This window comes from Prionailurus bengalensis, chromosome C2 (genome assembly GCF_016509475.1).
Source record: "Prionailurus bengalensis isolate Pbe53 chromosome C2, Fcat_Pben_1.1_paternal_pri, whole genome shotgun sequence".
Lineage (NCBI taxonomy): Eukaryota > Metazoa > Chordata > Mammalia > Carnivora > Felidae > Prionailurus > Prionailurus bengalensis.
The window spans coordinates 92399036-92413425 of NC_057350.1; the positions used below are offsets into that span (position 1 = coordinate 92399036).

Consider the following 14390-nt stretch of genomic DNA (forward strand, 5'->3'; position numbering starts at 1 on the left):
TTCTAATTTTGACCCTGAGCAAAATCAATAAGCTGACGCCAAGATATTTAAATGGTATATACCCTCACACAAGAGACTCAATTATGAACATAATAATTGTCTTCAATTTTATAACTGAAACATCCTACATCTAATAATAAAAACAACAGATGAGCCATTTTTAGAAGGAACTGAGGAATAATGCATGATGTATAAAAATATTTTTATGTATCTCTACCAGAAGCAAGCCCCAATGCCTGATAAGTCCTGCTCCTACCATGCATGGAATTCTTGTATTCAGTAACAGAAGAGCCTATTCAAATGCAAGTTGGTTAGATATCAAGTATTTCTTTACGAACCATGAAAATTATAGGCAATATTTAAATTTTAAATTAGTCATTAATTTAAAAATAAGGGAGGTTAATTTAATGTTCTATGATAACCAAAGTATAATGATATTGTTGATACTATGGATAGACAGTTAAAATTTTAATATAAAAACAGGTTCCTTTTGAACTAGTCAGCTAAAACTTTTTTAGGTTTCTCTCGGGAAAAAAGGAATGAATTCAAGGATGTCTAAATTTACAGCTCATAAAGTAATTATGCCCTTCTGACTCATCAGCATAATTTTATTTATTTATTTAAGTTTATTTAATTATTTTGAGAGAGAGAAAGTGGGAGCAGGAGAGGGCAGAGGGAGAGGGAGACAGAGAAGCCCAAACAGGGTCCATGTTGTCAGTGCAGAGCCTGACATAGGGCGGGTCTCAATCTTATGAACCATGAGATCATGAGCTGAGCCAAAATCAAGAATTGGATGCTTAATGGACTGAGCTACTCAGGTGCCCCAATCATCAGCATAATTTTAAATGTTTATTTTAAATGTCTTATACACAGGAAGATGTGGATGTTTGTATGTGTTATACACAGAAACCCTTGATAATGATTAACTGTTGTAGATAGCTACTGACAAGAAGGAATCTAATCTAACAATCATCAAGTCCTTTGTCCCAAAGGTTCTGCTTGATTCTGTTTTCATTTTCTGCAAGATCATTCAGCCTGTGTCTCAAAAGCCAATTCTCTCAGCACTCCCCCAGTCCCTCCTACTTATTCCATTCCCTTTTGCCTGGAATACACTTTCCTCTTCTCAGTTAAGCCTACCCACCTTTTGGGTTATTAGAGGAGTCTTATCCCTTCCTGTGTATATGTGTGATTTTACCTGATCAATATTAGAATTCCCATTAGAATGTAAGCTATACAAAGGTAGGCTTATGGGCCTTATGTTTATTTTTCATCACTAGTGTAATTACAGCACCAAGTCTTTGCATTTCAAAAATAGTTTTTCAGTGAATGACTAATTTACTTGTACTGCTTATCACATCCTTTGTTTTTAAATCTCATGACCAAAATTCATGTTATTATATTATTTTCTTTATTTTTTTAGAGACAGACAGAGTGTTGGAGGGGATGGGGGCCAGTAGAGGAAGCAGGGAAGACCGAGAAAATTAAGCAGACTCCATGCTAAGCATCTATCCGGGCTCAATCTCATGACTATAAGATGATGACCTGAACCAAAATCAAATCAGATGCTCAACTGACTAAGCCACCCAGGCACCCCATTATTTTCTAAGTAACACATCATTGTGTGTATTTTAAGTCTTTAGGACAGCAATTTTGAACATGGCTCAAAATATCCAAAAGCAGACACTGTCAGTTAAGTTGAGACTTCAAAATTTAAAATAAAATAAGGAAAATGAGCTATAATAATGACACATTTCTTCCTAGTGTCAGGTAAACTGTAAAACTATAACACTTTGGGAAAAATATTCTGAAATATTTGTCTTCTGACAACTGTCAAAGCAAACAAAATCAAGAAAAATACACTTAACTTAGTACCCTTCTTAATGGGAGTGTCACTGTGATAAGAGACACTGGAACATGCCTGCAGATTCACACAAAGCACAGGGCAAAAGATCCTCCAAGTGGTAGTTACCAATGAAGACTCAAAAGCCATGATTTTATCAAGCATTTGGGAGCTTGAATTAAAAAAGGAAACATATTTTCTTTCAAATTGAGGTGCTTTTAAATGGGAAATTAACTTTAAGGCTAAATATACATTGCAGATGATGTAATCAAAGTATATTTAAATCTACTGGGAACAAAAACAAGTTTCATAACACTTTGAAAACTGTAAAAGAAATTGGCATGAAGTGGTTTTTAATCATTAACTTTTAAAAATATCCTTCAGTAGAAAATATCTGGTTACTCTATATTTTTAATGTGCTTCTAGAATGAGATATATTGGAGGCACCTGGCTGACTAAGCCTAACCTGTCAGTCAATTCTTGCTCTCAGGGTTGTGAGTTCAAGCCCCACAATGGGTGTAGAACTCACTTAAGAAAAAAAGAAAAGGAAAGAATGAGATGTTTTGAAAATGAGTAAAAACACATTATTAATATTACAAAGTCAAATAATAATCCAGTGTCCATATGTTTTATATAAGTTAACAAAACAGGTACCCATGTAAGTCAAGAGATAGCAAAATTTCAATTCTAACAGCTTGACTGGTTTAGCAATTTTATAAGCTACCACAGATGTAAATTTGTCAGGCTGCCTATAATAAAAATTTATGAAAAAAATGTAAAGCATTATTTATGCAGTATTGTACCAATCCTATAGTATTCAAACTTACTAAGTTCAGTGCTCCATGTATTTAGACCTGATGTCCTTTCCTCTACACCATAACTGTCTGGGGTCGGAGCAGGGAGCTATTATTACACATGAACAGATCGGAGGAGAAGCACTATCAGAATAAGGCCCCTTATTTCAGAGACAGAATAGCTTCCACTTGCTAAGAGTGTACACTCTGCTAAACCTTTATTTATTTATTTTTTTTTGAGAAAGAGAGAAGGTGTAAGTAAGCAAGGGGTAGAGAGAGAGGGAGAGAGAGAGAAGCATGGCTCACCCCAAAGTGGGGCTCATGCTCACCTGAAGTGGGGCTCGAGCTCAACCAATGCTGATGACCTGAGTCAGAGTCAGATGCTTAACTGACTTAGCCATCCAGGCACCCTACAGACTGATTTTTTTAAATTTACTTATTGTATTTGATTTATTTATTTATTTATTTATTTATTTATTTATTTATTTATTTATTTATTTTGAGAGAGAGACAGCACGAATGGAGGAGAGGCAGAGAGAGAGGGAGACAGAAAATCCCAAGCAGTGGGAGTACGGAGCCTAAAGCGAGACTCAAACTCACCAAACCTTGAGATTATGACCTGAGCCAAAACCAAGAGTGGGATGTTTAACCAACTGAGCCAGCCAGGCACCCCTGGTAATAACCATTATTAACCTCACTTTAAAGAGGCAGAAATTGAGGCACAGATAGGTAAAATGACTTTCCCAAGAAAATGTTGCTATTAAATAAAGAGTAAACATGGAGAAGATAGAGTCTGTGCACATCCAAAGCCCACACAAAAATTGCTACTCTAACAAAAGTGAAAAGTTAATTGAACAAATGCAACACAGAGTTGTGTAAAACATTAAGTAGCACTTCCCTATCCCTTCTAATCAACCACCTTCAAGTAACCAATGTGAACAGTCCATTGTTTCCTCCCATGCCTTAAGCTCCGAAAAATGGGATCATGTCTCACCACTGTAATTTGGGATGGATTTTAAGTGTTAAGTCATTCCATTTAGGATCACAGAATATCTTCATTAAGATATTCACATTATTCACATTATTTTCTACAATTATTCACATTATTTTCTGTCCTTTAATAATGCCATAAAGTGAAGTTTGGGATTCTGGGACATTTTTGTGAAATTTATTTTTAAGTGTTTTAAGTGTTTTATATATTTTTTTCATTATTATGAATGACAGTTCACCCACCACAGGTGCAATGGTATCATCTTTATCATAAAAGTGAGGAGTCTCAGGACTCATCAGACGGTATAGGCTCTTCACAGAAAGCCTGCGGGATCCTAGCATGGTGTGCATCTAGCAGAAAAATTTTGAAAGGTTTATCTTCTGAAGATACATGGGGCAGAACAGAAGACAGAGAAAACCCTGGAGTTTCTGCTGTCACTTGTATGTCTGTCCCAACTCCCATCTATCAAACCAGCAATGGACAGTACATTGCCATTGCCCCAAAGGGAGACTTACAACTGGCCAGTTCAGGCACAGATGGAGTATAGGGACTTCAGACATTAACCATGACAAATTCAGTCAGTACTCAGCAAGGGACAACAATTCTCCAGCATGCACAGACCTCCGATGGACAGCAAATACTTGTGCCTAGCAACCAGGTGGTTGTACAAACTGCATCAGGAGATATGCACACATATCAGATCTGTACCACCCCTTCAGCTATTTCGCTGCCACAACCTGTGGTAATGATATTTCCTGTGACACTTATATCTCAGACAACTAAGACAGATGACCCCCAACTGAAAAGAGAAATAGGTCAATGAAAAACAGAGAAGCTGCACAAGAATGTCTCAGAAAGAAGAAAGAATATGTGAAATGCCTGGAAAATCAGGTTGCAGTCTTGGAAAATCAAAATAAAACTCTAATAGAAGAGTTAAAAACTTTGAAGGATCTTTATTCCCATAAAGGTATTTGATTAAGAAAATATTTTTGCAGACTTCCTAAAATTTATATGGGATTTCTTTTCTTTTTAGAGGAGGTTTATAAATTAAAAGGCCAAAAATGAAGCATTTTATTTAGGCTTTTGCAATTCAAAGATAAATACCTTATGCAAGAGATCTGGTGATAGAAGATAAAATGGAAAATGAGCTCAAGGAAGTCACTGACACAGCTGGAAGCTCTGGAAAAATGAAACCCACTCAAGAAGCGGGAAGTGAGCTTTCACCAGTTTGAATTTCCTAAATGACAATAATCCAAAAATGACAGAGAAGATGAAATTTGGTAAATGGATTTTTAAAATAAATCAGTTTACCTTATAGGTTTGCATTTCTTACCATTTCCTAAAGTTTACATTTTTCAATTGTGTGTGTTTATATGTTTTATTTCTGCCAATAATTCTAAATTACAAATAGAAAAGCTAATATATAAGTAAATATATAAATTATGTGTTCTGATTATACTTGTTCTATTGTCAGATCGTTGAAATGTTTTTTTTAAGTTTGTTTCTTGGACTTGAGACGGGTTTTGAGACTTGTGTTTAACTATTTTTGAGGTTTTGTCCTCAAAGGCATCTAAGATATATGAATGGAGTAGGGTGATTTTGTAACATTTTTTTATCAGAATGGAAAGAGAACTTCTGTTTAAATGTTTGATACTTTTCTATTTAAAAGTTTGATACTTTTAAGTGGTTTGTTTTTTGGTTACTCTGGTCATTGAGATTTTCTACAAATATATAATAAATTGTTTTTTGATTCTATATTCTGTGTGCAGTTGAATATACATTACCTATTCGGTTGTGCTTTAATAGAATGGAATGTTTACAGGCTCTTGAAATGATATTAGAGTATTTTTTTAATTTTTTAAATGTTTATTTATTTTTGAGAGAGAGACAGAGAGACAGAGTGCAAGTAGGGAGGAACAGAGAGAGAGGGAGATACAGAATCTGAAGAAGGCTCCAGGCTCTGAGCTGTCAACACAGAGCGTGACAGGGGTTCAAACTCACAAACTGTGAGATCATTACTTGAACTGAAGTCCGATGCTTAACTGACTGAGCCACCCAGGCGCCCTGATATTAGAGCATTAAAAAAAATTTTTTTTTAAGTTTATTTATTTTTGATAGGAAAGGAGAAACAGAGCGTGAGTGGGGGAGGGGCAGAGAAAGGGAGAGAGAATCTGAAGCAGGCTCCAGGCTCTGAGCTGTCAGCACAGAGCCCCACACAGGGCTCAAACTCACGGACCATGAGATCATGACCTGAGCCAAAGTCGGACGCTCAACCGACTCAGCCACCCAGGCACCCCTAGAGCATTTTTAAAAAACCTTCTGAGGATGCATACCAAAGTTTTCCAAGAGGATTTTATAATCAATTTAATGTAAGGTTTATCAGATTCTAAAATAGTATGGTTATTTTTTTTAATTTAATGTTTATTTATTTTTGAGATAGAGACAGAGCATGAGCAGGGGAAGCACCAAGAGGGTGGGAGACACAGAATGCGAAGCAGGCTCCAGGGTCTGAGCTGTCAGCACAGAGCCCAATGTGGGGCTCGAACCCACAAACCAGGAGATCATGACCTGAGCCAAAGTTGAATGCTTAACCGACTGAGCCACCCAGGCGCCCCAATCAATGGTACATTTATAAGAAAAGTGACTGGCAATATATTTTTATAGCTAATCTTTATAAATTCTAAAGTTGAGTTCTTAATGATTATTTTAAATGTTTATATAGTTTAGTAAAAAAAATATTTTGCATCGCAAAGTATCAACTTTATATTATGAGAAGTAGTTTCCAGATTGGCTAATACTTGAATTGCAAGTTTTGTATGCAGTTTATCCAAAGCTCAATAATGCCATCCATACACCAGTGTTTACTCTCTGTATTCCAGTTTGTATACACTTTGAAATTGTACTGTAAAACTAATGAAATTGTACTACAAAACTATTGTGCACTTCTTATACAATACGTATCATATTGTCTGTGAAATTAAAGGATATCTGATAAAATTAAGTTTTCTGAATGTTAATGTAAAGAAAAAGTGAAATCCACCAACAAGATAGAATTATTCCAAACATGCATGCACTCACATGAGTCAGCCCACCAACAACCCACCGGCAAATGTGTAGAAGAATTGTACAGGTAGTTTGTACAATATGTACTAAGGCAAATAAACATAAAAGATGCTCAACTTTATCAGTGATTATAGAAATACAAATAAAATCAAATGACTGGCAAAATATAAAAAGTCTGATAATATCCAATACTGGTAATAACAAGGAATAATCACAATACTACTGATATACAAGGTAAATTTGTACAACCAATCTGGGGAAAAAATGTCATCCTGCAACTAAAGTTGAAGGTAAATACAAAGTGCTTAGATTTTTGAGCTGGCAACTCCAGGAAGGTATATGCCTTAGAGAATTGTTATATCTATCTAATAAGAAAGAGCTTTGCAAAGTGAATTCCATGAATTAGCATTATCAGCATCATCCAAAACCTAGTTAGAAATGCAAATTCTCAGGTACTACATACACCAGACCTACTAAATCAAAATCTCGGGGGGGGGGGGGGGGGGAGGGCGGGGGGGAGGTGGGTTGCACCAGAAACCTGAATTTTATTATGCTGGTGTTTGATAAGCACTTCAGTAAAATATATACATACTGTCTATTCTCTTCGTAAATTCTTTATTTGTGGATTCACCTATTCTCTAAAATTTATTTGTAACTTAATATGCTTCTGTTTCCATTGGAAGATGTATACATGCACAGAGTAGTGAAAAACTTACATCATCTTAGGTATACATTCCCACCTGAGGTTAAACAAAGAGACCCTCTCATACTATAAACAAGTGTCTTTCCTGTAGTCTATTGAGTGGCACATTTTTTTTCTTGCATTTTGTGCTCTTCGTGTATGATTTTGCTGTCTCTGATGGCCTCCAGTGTACTACTGAAGTGCTGTCTCATGTTACTAAATGCAAGAAGCTGTGTTGTGTCTCATGGAGAAAATCCATGTGTTGGATAAGGTTCATTCAGTCATGAGTTATAGTGTTGCTGACCATGAGTTCAATGTCAATGAATCAACAATATATATTACATAAGGTGTCTTTAAATAGAAACACACATAAAACAAGTTTATGTATTGATTGAAGAAAATGTTGTGACCAGAGGCTCCCAGGAACTTATCCCTGTATTTCCTCTGGGGTCAATGATGTAGTATTGGCTAATTCTGTGTTCTAATCAACTTTATTAAACATAACTACTATGAATAATGAGAACCAGCTGTATAGAAGCACTGCCTATATTAGAAACACAAAAGAAAAGAAACGAAAGAAACCAAATGTCATTGACAGGAGAAAAAGGAAGCTTACAATGGCATAATCACATAATGAAATATAATACAGAGGTGAACATTAGTTGATTACATAATTAATATGCACAACATATGTATGTAATGTATAATTACATTAATATTATAATAAGAATGACAAAATGATGTTAAATGAAAAAAAAAATCCCAAGAGAGGAAATTCAACATGATCTTGAAGTCCAAAATCATGAAAACTATATATTGTTTAAGGACATAAACATATGTGTCAAACTGTAAAAATTAAAAGCAATGTAAAAAAAAAACCCAAATTCAGGATTGAGTCACCATGAGACTAGGGGAAAACAGAGATATGATAAGGAGAAGAATTTATATAAATACAAGCTGAGTATTGGATACAAAAGGACTCAGGATATTATAAAAATACAGGAAAGAATGGATGGATGGTAAGTAATACAAAGGGTGTGCATGACAAAGAGTTTTTGAAAAGTTATGGCAATGTTATAGTTACCATATGTGAATCATTGTTAGTTTTTATACTTATGTAATGACTTACTTGATAAAACTTTTTAAACAGATACTAACTTCAAAACATTTTGTTTGGAATGCAAAAGCAAGAATTATTAACTTGAAGTGAAATGGTGGTTTATAATGTTTTACTGAAATATAAAGACAATAAGCATAGACTAATCACTTTAAAGAATAAATATATTTACCTTGTGACTTAAGGTTTATAAGACTCCTCTAAATATATTGAAATCTATTCTTAGTTAAATCTATTCTAAGGCATTATTATTTTTAGATGAAGCTGTTTTAAGAGGTTAAAGAACTCAAAGCACAAAAATCTAGGACTTCAGATTCCAAAGCAGTGTTCTTTAAAACTATATAGCTGCAGTTATTATAATCCCTAATATCTGAATATGTACAGAATGGTTTCATAACACTTTCAAGTAATTTTTAAATGTATTTTATATGATCTAATAGTATAAAACTCACCTAAGGTGAGTATCAGCTATAACAAACCAAAATATAATATATTGTATATTATTCATATAAAATGGTTGAACGGATTCCCAAGATCATCATTTTCCCCATCAGCTGTAGTGCCTTACCACAATGAAGCCACCAATGCTCTCACTCTTATACTTTCTCTTTTTAAATATTTTTAAATCAAAGATTGCATTAGCCATGGAACTTCAATCTAGTGAAGAGTCCTTTGAGTGATCTTCATATTTGGTCAATTACCAAGTGTGAACTTTCAACTGTAAGTGTTTTATATGTGGTATAAATCTAAGATCAGCTTTAAAAACCAAAGTGGCTATCAACTTGATCAAATAATTAGTGCACCGTTCTCTAGTCTATCATGGATCAGAATGCAAATATATTGCTTCGAAGATATTCAGTACAATCAGACCATTACACTTGAATAACACTAAAGGAAATTTTAATTTCTGCCTGGATTAAAAACATAACACAAAGAGCCACATAATATTTTTCCTTCCTTCCCTTTTCTAGGAGGTTGTCTGTGGACACTTGAATTTACTGGGCTAAATAATATTGTTCTAAGTAAAAGCCTCAGTAAATTGCTGAAAACATTGGAACATAAAATAAAACTCAGTAGATTTACTGAAAATATTTTTTTCTTCACTTAACATGGTTACACAATGTGTCAATTATCTAGTCACTCAGAATTCTGAGGAAGAAAGAAACAACTTTCTCTATAGAGAATCAGTTGGCTTTCATAATACTCAGAGTATATTTGCATAATAACACTGCTACAGCTGCAAGGTTAAATCCATTAATTTATTGGGAACAGAACAGGCTGTTCTGGTTGGCTGTTGCAAAAATTGCTTTTTGCACTTGTCTTCTCCACCATCAAGTATTTGCTGCGAGCACACAATTACTGCAGCAAAGCCTATGTTGCCAAGCAAGGAACCTTATTTAACATGGAAAGTGGCAAACACTTCACTTTCTGAAAATGAAAAAAAAAATTAATCCTGAAAAGCTTCCTTATTAACATTTTCTCCTTCTCCAGTTGTTTCATAGGATAACGTAGAAGATGGCAATTCGGATGAAGGTTAACTAGATGAACCCATTTCTGCAGCAACTCTCAGGTGCAAATGTCATCCCTAAATAGTCTCTCTTCACAACTAGAAATAATCTCAAAGCTTCCATAGGTTTTTATCCCCTAAACAGTAAATTTAAAAATAGAATACTTACCTCCAAAAGTCAGTAACCGAACAAAACATCTGTTGAAGCTCACATTATATACTCAAGAACAGCTATTTAATAAAGGTAAGGCAAATGTATAGCATTTATAGGAATTTATAGCAGAAATCTTTAAAACAATAAAGGGATGGACCAAAAGTTAAATTACATTTAGAAAATGAACTCTATTCAGCCAGGTATCAAAAATGAATATAACCTATAACTAAGTTGATAAACTTTTTCCTGCCCAGGAAAACTAAATCACAAAACAAAAATTAATGACTACTCAATTTTTTTAATTAGATAATCTATAAAGTATTTACCTTGTTAAAAAACAAAGTCAGTTGCAAACATAAATAAATATACATTTATTATTACATCCAGGTCACTGTAGACTCTGGAGTGAGAGGAGAAAGTCAGACAAAATAGCAGAGACAAAGAAAGAGATGAGGGAGAAAGGAAGTAAAGGAAGAGAAAAATAACAGTATAAAAAATAAATAAACCCTTTCCTTCATCATCCCAATCATGCTTCTTTCTATACCTACTCTGGGCCCAATAGAAATGTAAATGGTTAACTAAAGGAATTCTTTGAATTTTTCCACAAAAAGTTAATATTCAATAAATAATTTCAGTATTATGTTAGAAATCCTTTAAAAAGCACAAAAATGACAAATATATGGGGGAAAGGGTTCAACGGTACGGTATTTAGGTAAATATGGGGACATTTTCCCTTAAAACTAAGAGGCTCAATATCACAGTATTTGTACATTTCATTACCTACAGTAACAAAGCATTTTTGTGCCTTGGTTTAGAATGCCTGTCTCTCCACATTTTTAACCTGCCAATTTTCTTTTATTCTTTCAAGGCCCATGTCAAATATATTCCCATCTATAAAGCTATCCCAGATCCCCACAGTCTAAAGCAAATGTTTCTTCTTCCAAATCCCTTATTATTTATTCTTCCTTCTATTATGAAACTGAATTTGTATTACAGTCAAATTGTGTTTCTTGACGGAAAAGGATGTCATTTACCTATTAGACCCGACACCTTGAACAATACTACAAAGTGAGCTTGTAAAACCTATTTAGGAATCTATGTTGAAATTCCCCCAGCAAAAAAAGTATTTTGTTTGCCTAATTCCATTATGCCAAAATGTCTTCTTTACTTTCATTTAAAAAAAAAAAAATTCTATGCATCATTAACTAAGACTGACCATCCTTTAATGTGCTCTCATCAGTCTAGCAGCCAGAGTGATATTTTGAAAGCATAGGTCAGAGCCTGTCCCCATTCTGCTCAAAAGTTCACAATAGTTTCCCATTTCAATCACAGTACAAACCAGAGTCTTTATAATGACCTACAAGTTCCTTGCTCCCTCTGACTTTGTTCCCACTCTCTTCCCACCCCTCCATTTGAATGACAGTGACACCTTCAGTAGGCTTTTCTCACCACAAGGCCCTTGCACTTGCTGCTCTCACTGCCTGAAATGCTCTTAGATAACCCCATGATTCACTCCTTAACCATCATATCTTTACTCAAAAGCCATCTGAGCTAGACCTCTCTTTCCTACCTTATGTAAAATTATGCGCCCTGACACTTCCCATTCTTTTTCTCCACTCTATTTTCTTATTAACAAGTATTTCTCCCTAACATAGAATATACAGACACATCATCACCATGAACACCACCACCACCATTTGTCTCACAAAAAATATAAGCTCCAGTAGGGCAGGGATTTTCTTTCCAGACTTACTCACTGTTCTGTTATGAAAGAATAAATAGAGTGTGACCCATAGTAGGTCCTCAATAAACATGCTGAATGTTGACTGAATCAGGAGAATTTTTTCCATATCTTTTGACAAAATGCCTTTGAGCATATAAACATACTTTTGTTGGCATTTGCAGCCCTGTTCTACTTTTAAGCTTTTTACAGAAATGGCTATGTTCCAAGGTTGGAGGGTAGAGAACCAAAGTTTAGCTAGTATCCAATGTGGGAGCAGAAAAGTCGACATTGAAATGCATTGTGTTGAGGCAGTGGAGTCAATCAAGGACAGAGAATATGTGAATCACAGTTGTCTCTTGCTTACCTTAATAACAAAGTTTAGAATATCCTTATATTAGGACTTAAGGAATATATACACACACATCACATAATTCGGAAATATTTGCACATCTATGTTCATAGCAGCACTACTCACACAGTCAAGAGGTGAAAGCAATCCATATTCACTGATAGATAAATGTAAAAAGAAAATGTGGTATATAAAAACCATGGATTACTATTAAGGTTTTTTTTAATGTCTATTTTTGAGAGAGAGAGAGAGAGATGGGGTGTGACTGGGGGTGGGGCAGAGAGAGACAGAGAGGGAGACACAGAATGTGAAGCAGGTCCCTGGCTCCAAGCTGTCAGCACAGAGCCCATTGCAGGGCTCAAATCCACAAACCTTGAGATCATGATCTGAGCCAAAGTCGAAGCTTAACCAACTGAGCCACCCAGGTCCCCTGAATACTACTAAGGTTTAAATGGTAAGGAAATCCTGTCATGTGCTACAGCATGAATGTACCTTTGAAGACATTATGCTAGTAAAGTAAACCAGTCACAAAAATTCAAATACTGTTGATTCCACTTATGTGAAGAATTTAAATTAGTCAAACTCATAGAAATATAAAGTAGAATAATGGTTGCCAAGGACTGAGGGGAGGGAGAAATGAGGAGTTGTTGTTCAATGTGTATAGTTTCAGTTTTACAGGATGAAAAAGTTCAAGAGATCTACTGTACAATGCTGTGAATATACTTAATGCTACTTAATTGTATACTTACAAATCATAAAAATGATAAATTCGAAGTTATGCATTTTTTATCACAAAGAAGTATTTCTTAAAAAGTAATGATGGCTGAAGTTCTGCAATGCCAGATAAATCAAATTTGTATCCATAAATGCAGATTTGTGCTTTCAAAGGCTATTTCCACCTTAGTTTATTTACAGAAAGCAAATACTACTACACAAATACTGCATTTAATGACAATTGGAAACCATAAATTTTAAGCTGCTCCTCAAAGAAAATTATCTATAAGGACACTGAAATTTTTTTAAGTTTATTTGAGAGAGTGTGTGTGAGCATGCACACGAGAGGCAAAGAGAGAGAAGGAGAGAGAAAATTCCAAGCAGCCTCCACGCTATCAGCATAGAGCCCAATGCAGGGCTCAATTTCACAAACCAGGACACTTAACTGACTGAGCCACCCAGGTGCTGCTAGACATTGACTTCCTTAAAAATAACAAAATTCAGGGGCACTTGAATGGCTCAGTTGGTTAAGCATCTGACTTTGGCTCAGGTCATGATCTCATGGTCCATGAGTTCAAGCCCATGTCAGGCTCTATGCTGACAGCTCGGAGCCTGGAGCTCCGAGCCTGCTTCGGATTCTGTGTCTCCCTCTCTTTATGGCCCTCCCCAGCTCATGCTCTGTCTCTCTCTCTCTCAAAAATAAATGAACATTAAAAAATTTTTTTAATAACAAAATTTATACTGGAGTACAGTTATTATTTTTAATTTATTATAATGATATTTTTTTAGTAGGCTTCATACATAGTGCAGAGCCCAATGAGGGGCATGAACTCACAACACTGAGATCAAGACCCGAGCTGAGATCAACAGTAGGAAGCCTAACTGAGCCACCCGTGTGCCCAGGAGTGTAGTTATTTTTTTAATTAGAGAAGACACTGTATTTGTTTCAGAAGTAATAATTCAATAATTGTAAGTATTTAATACTTACAATTCACTTTTAGTGCTTGCAAGTAGTTGAAAATAGTTTGTGTTCATGCTCTTAAAATTGGCAATTCCTGTACATCTATGAATAATACTGCATAGACGCAGTTTAATGAGAATGCTAATTATCAAAATCTTTGTTTGACTTAATAAAAACATCTGGTACCTATATATTTTGCTATTACATGCTAACTATATCCAAATAAAAATCAGTGTGTATTATGTATTTTCCTTTACACAGACATGTGAATTGAATTGTGTTTTTCCACCCAAAAGATATTTTGAAGTCCCAACTGCCAATACTTATTAATATGATCTTTTTTGAAAGTCTTCACAGATGTAATCAAGTTAAGTCAAAATCACACTGGATCATGATGGACCCTAAGTCCAATGACTGGTATTATTATAAAAGAAATTCTGACACAGAGAGAATGCCAAGAGACAAAGATTACAGTGACGCACCCACAAACCAAGA

General features: G+C 34.9%; 1 protein-coding gene and 1 pseudogene across 1 annotated transcript in view; one reads left to right on the forward strand and one right to left on the reverse strand.

Annotated features, from left to right (window-relative positions):
• NAALADL2 (N-acetylated alpha-linked acidic dipeptidase like 2) overlaps positions 1-14390 on the reverse strand; it is a 1353396-nt gene that overhangs the window by 1090695 nt on the left and 248311 nt on the right. The gene's annotated exons all lie outside the window — the stretch shown is intronic.
• LOC122491721 lies at positions 3869-5007 on the forward strand (annotated as a pseudogene).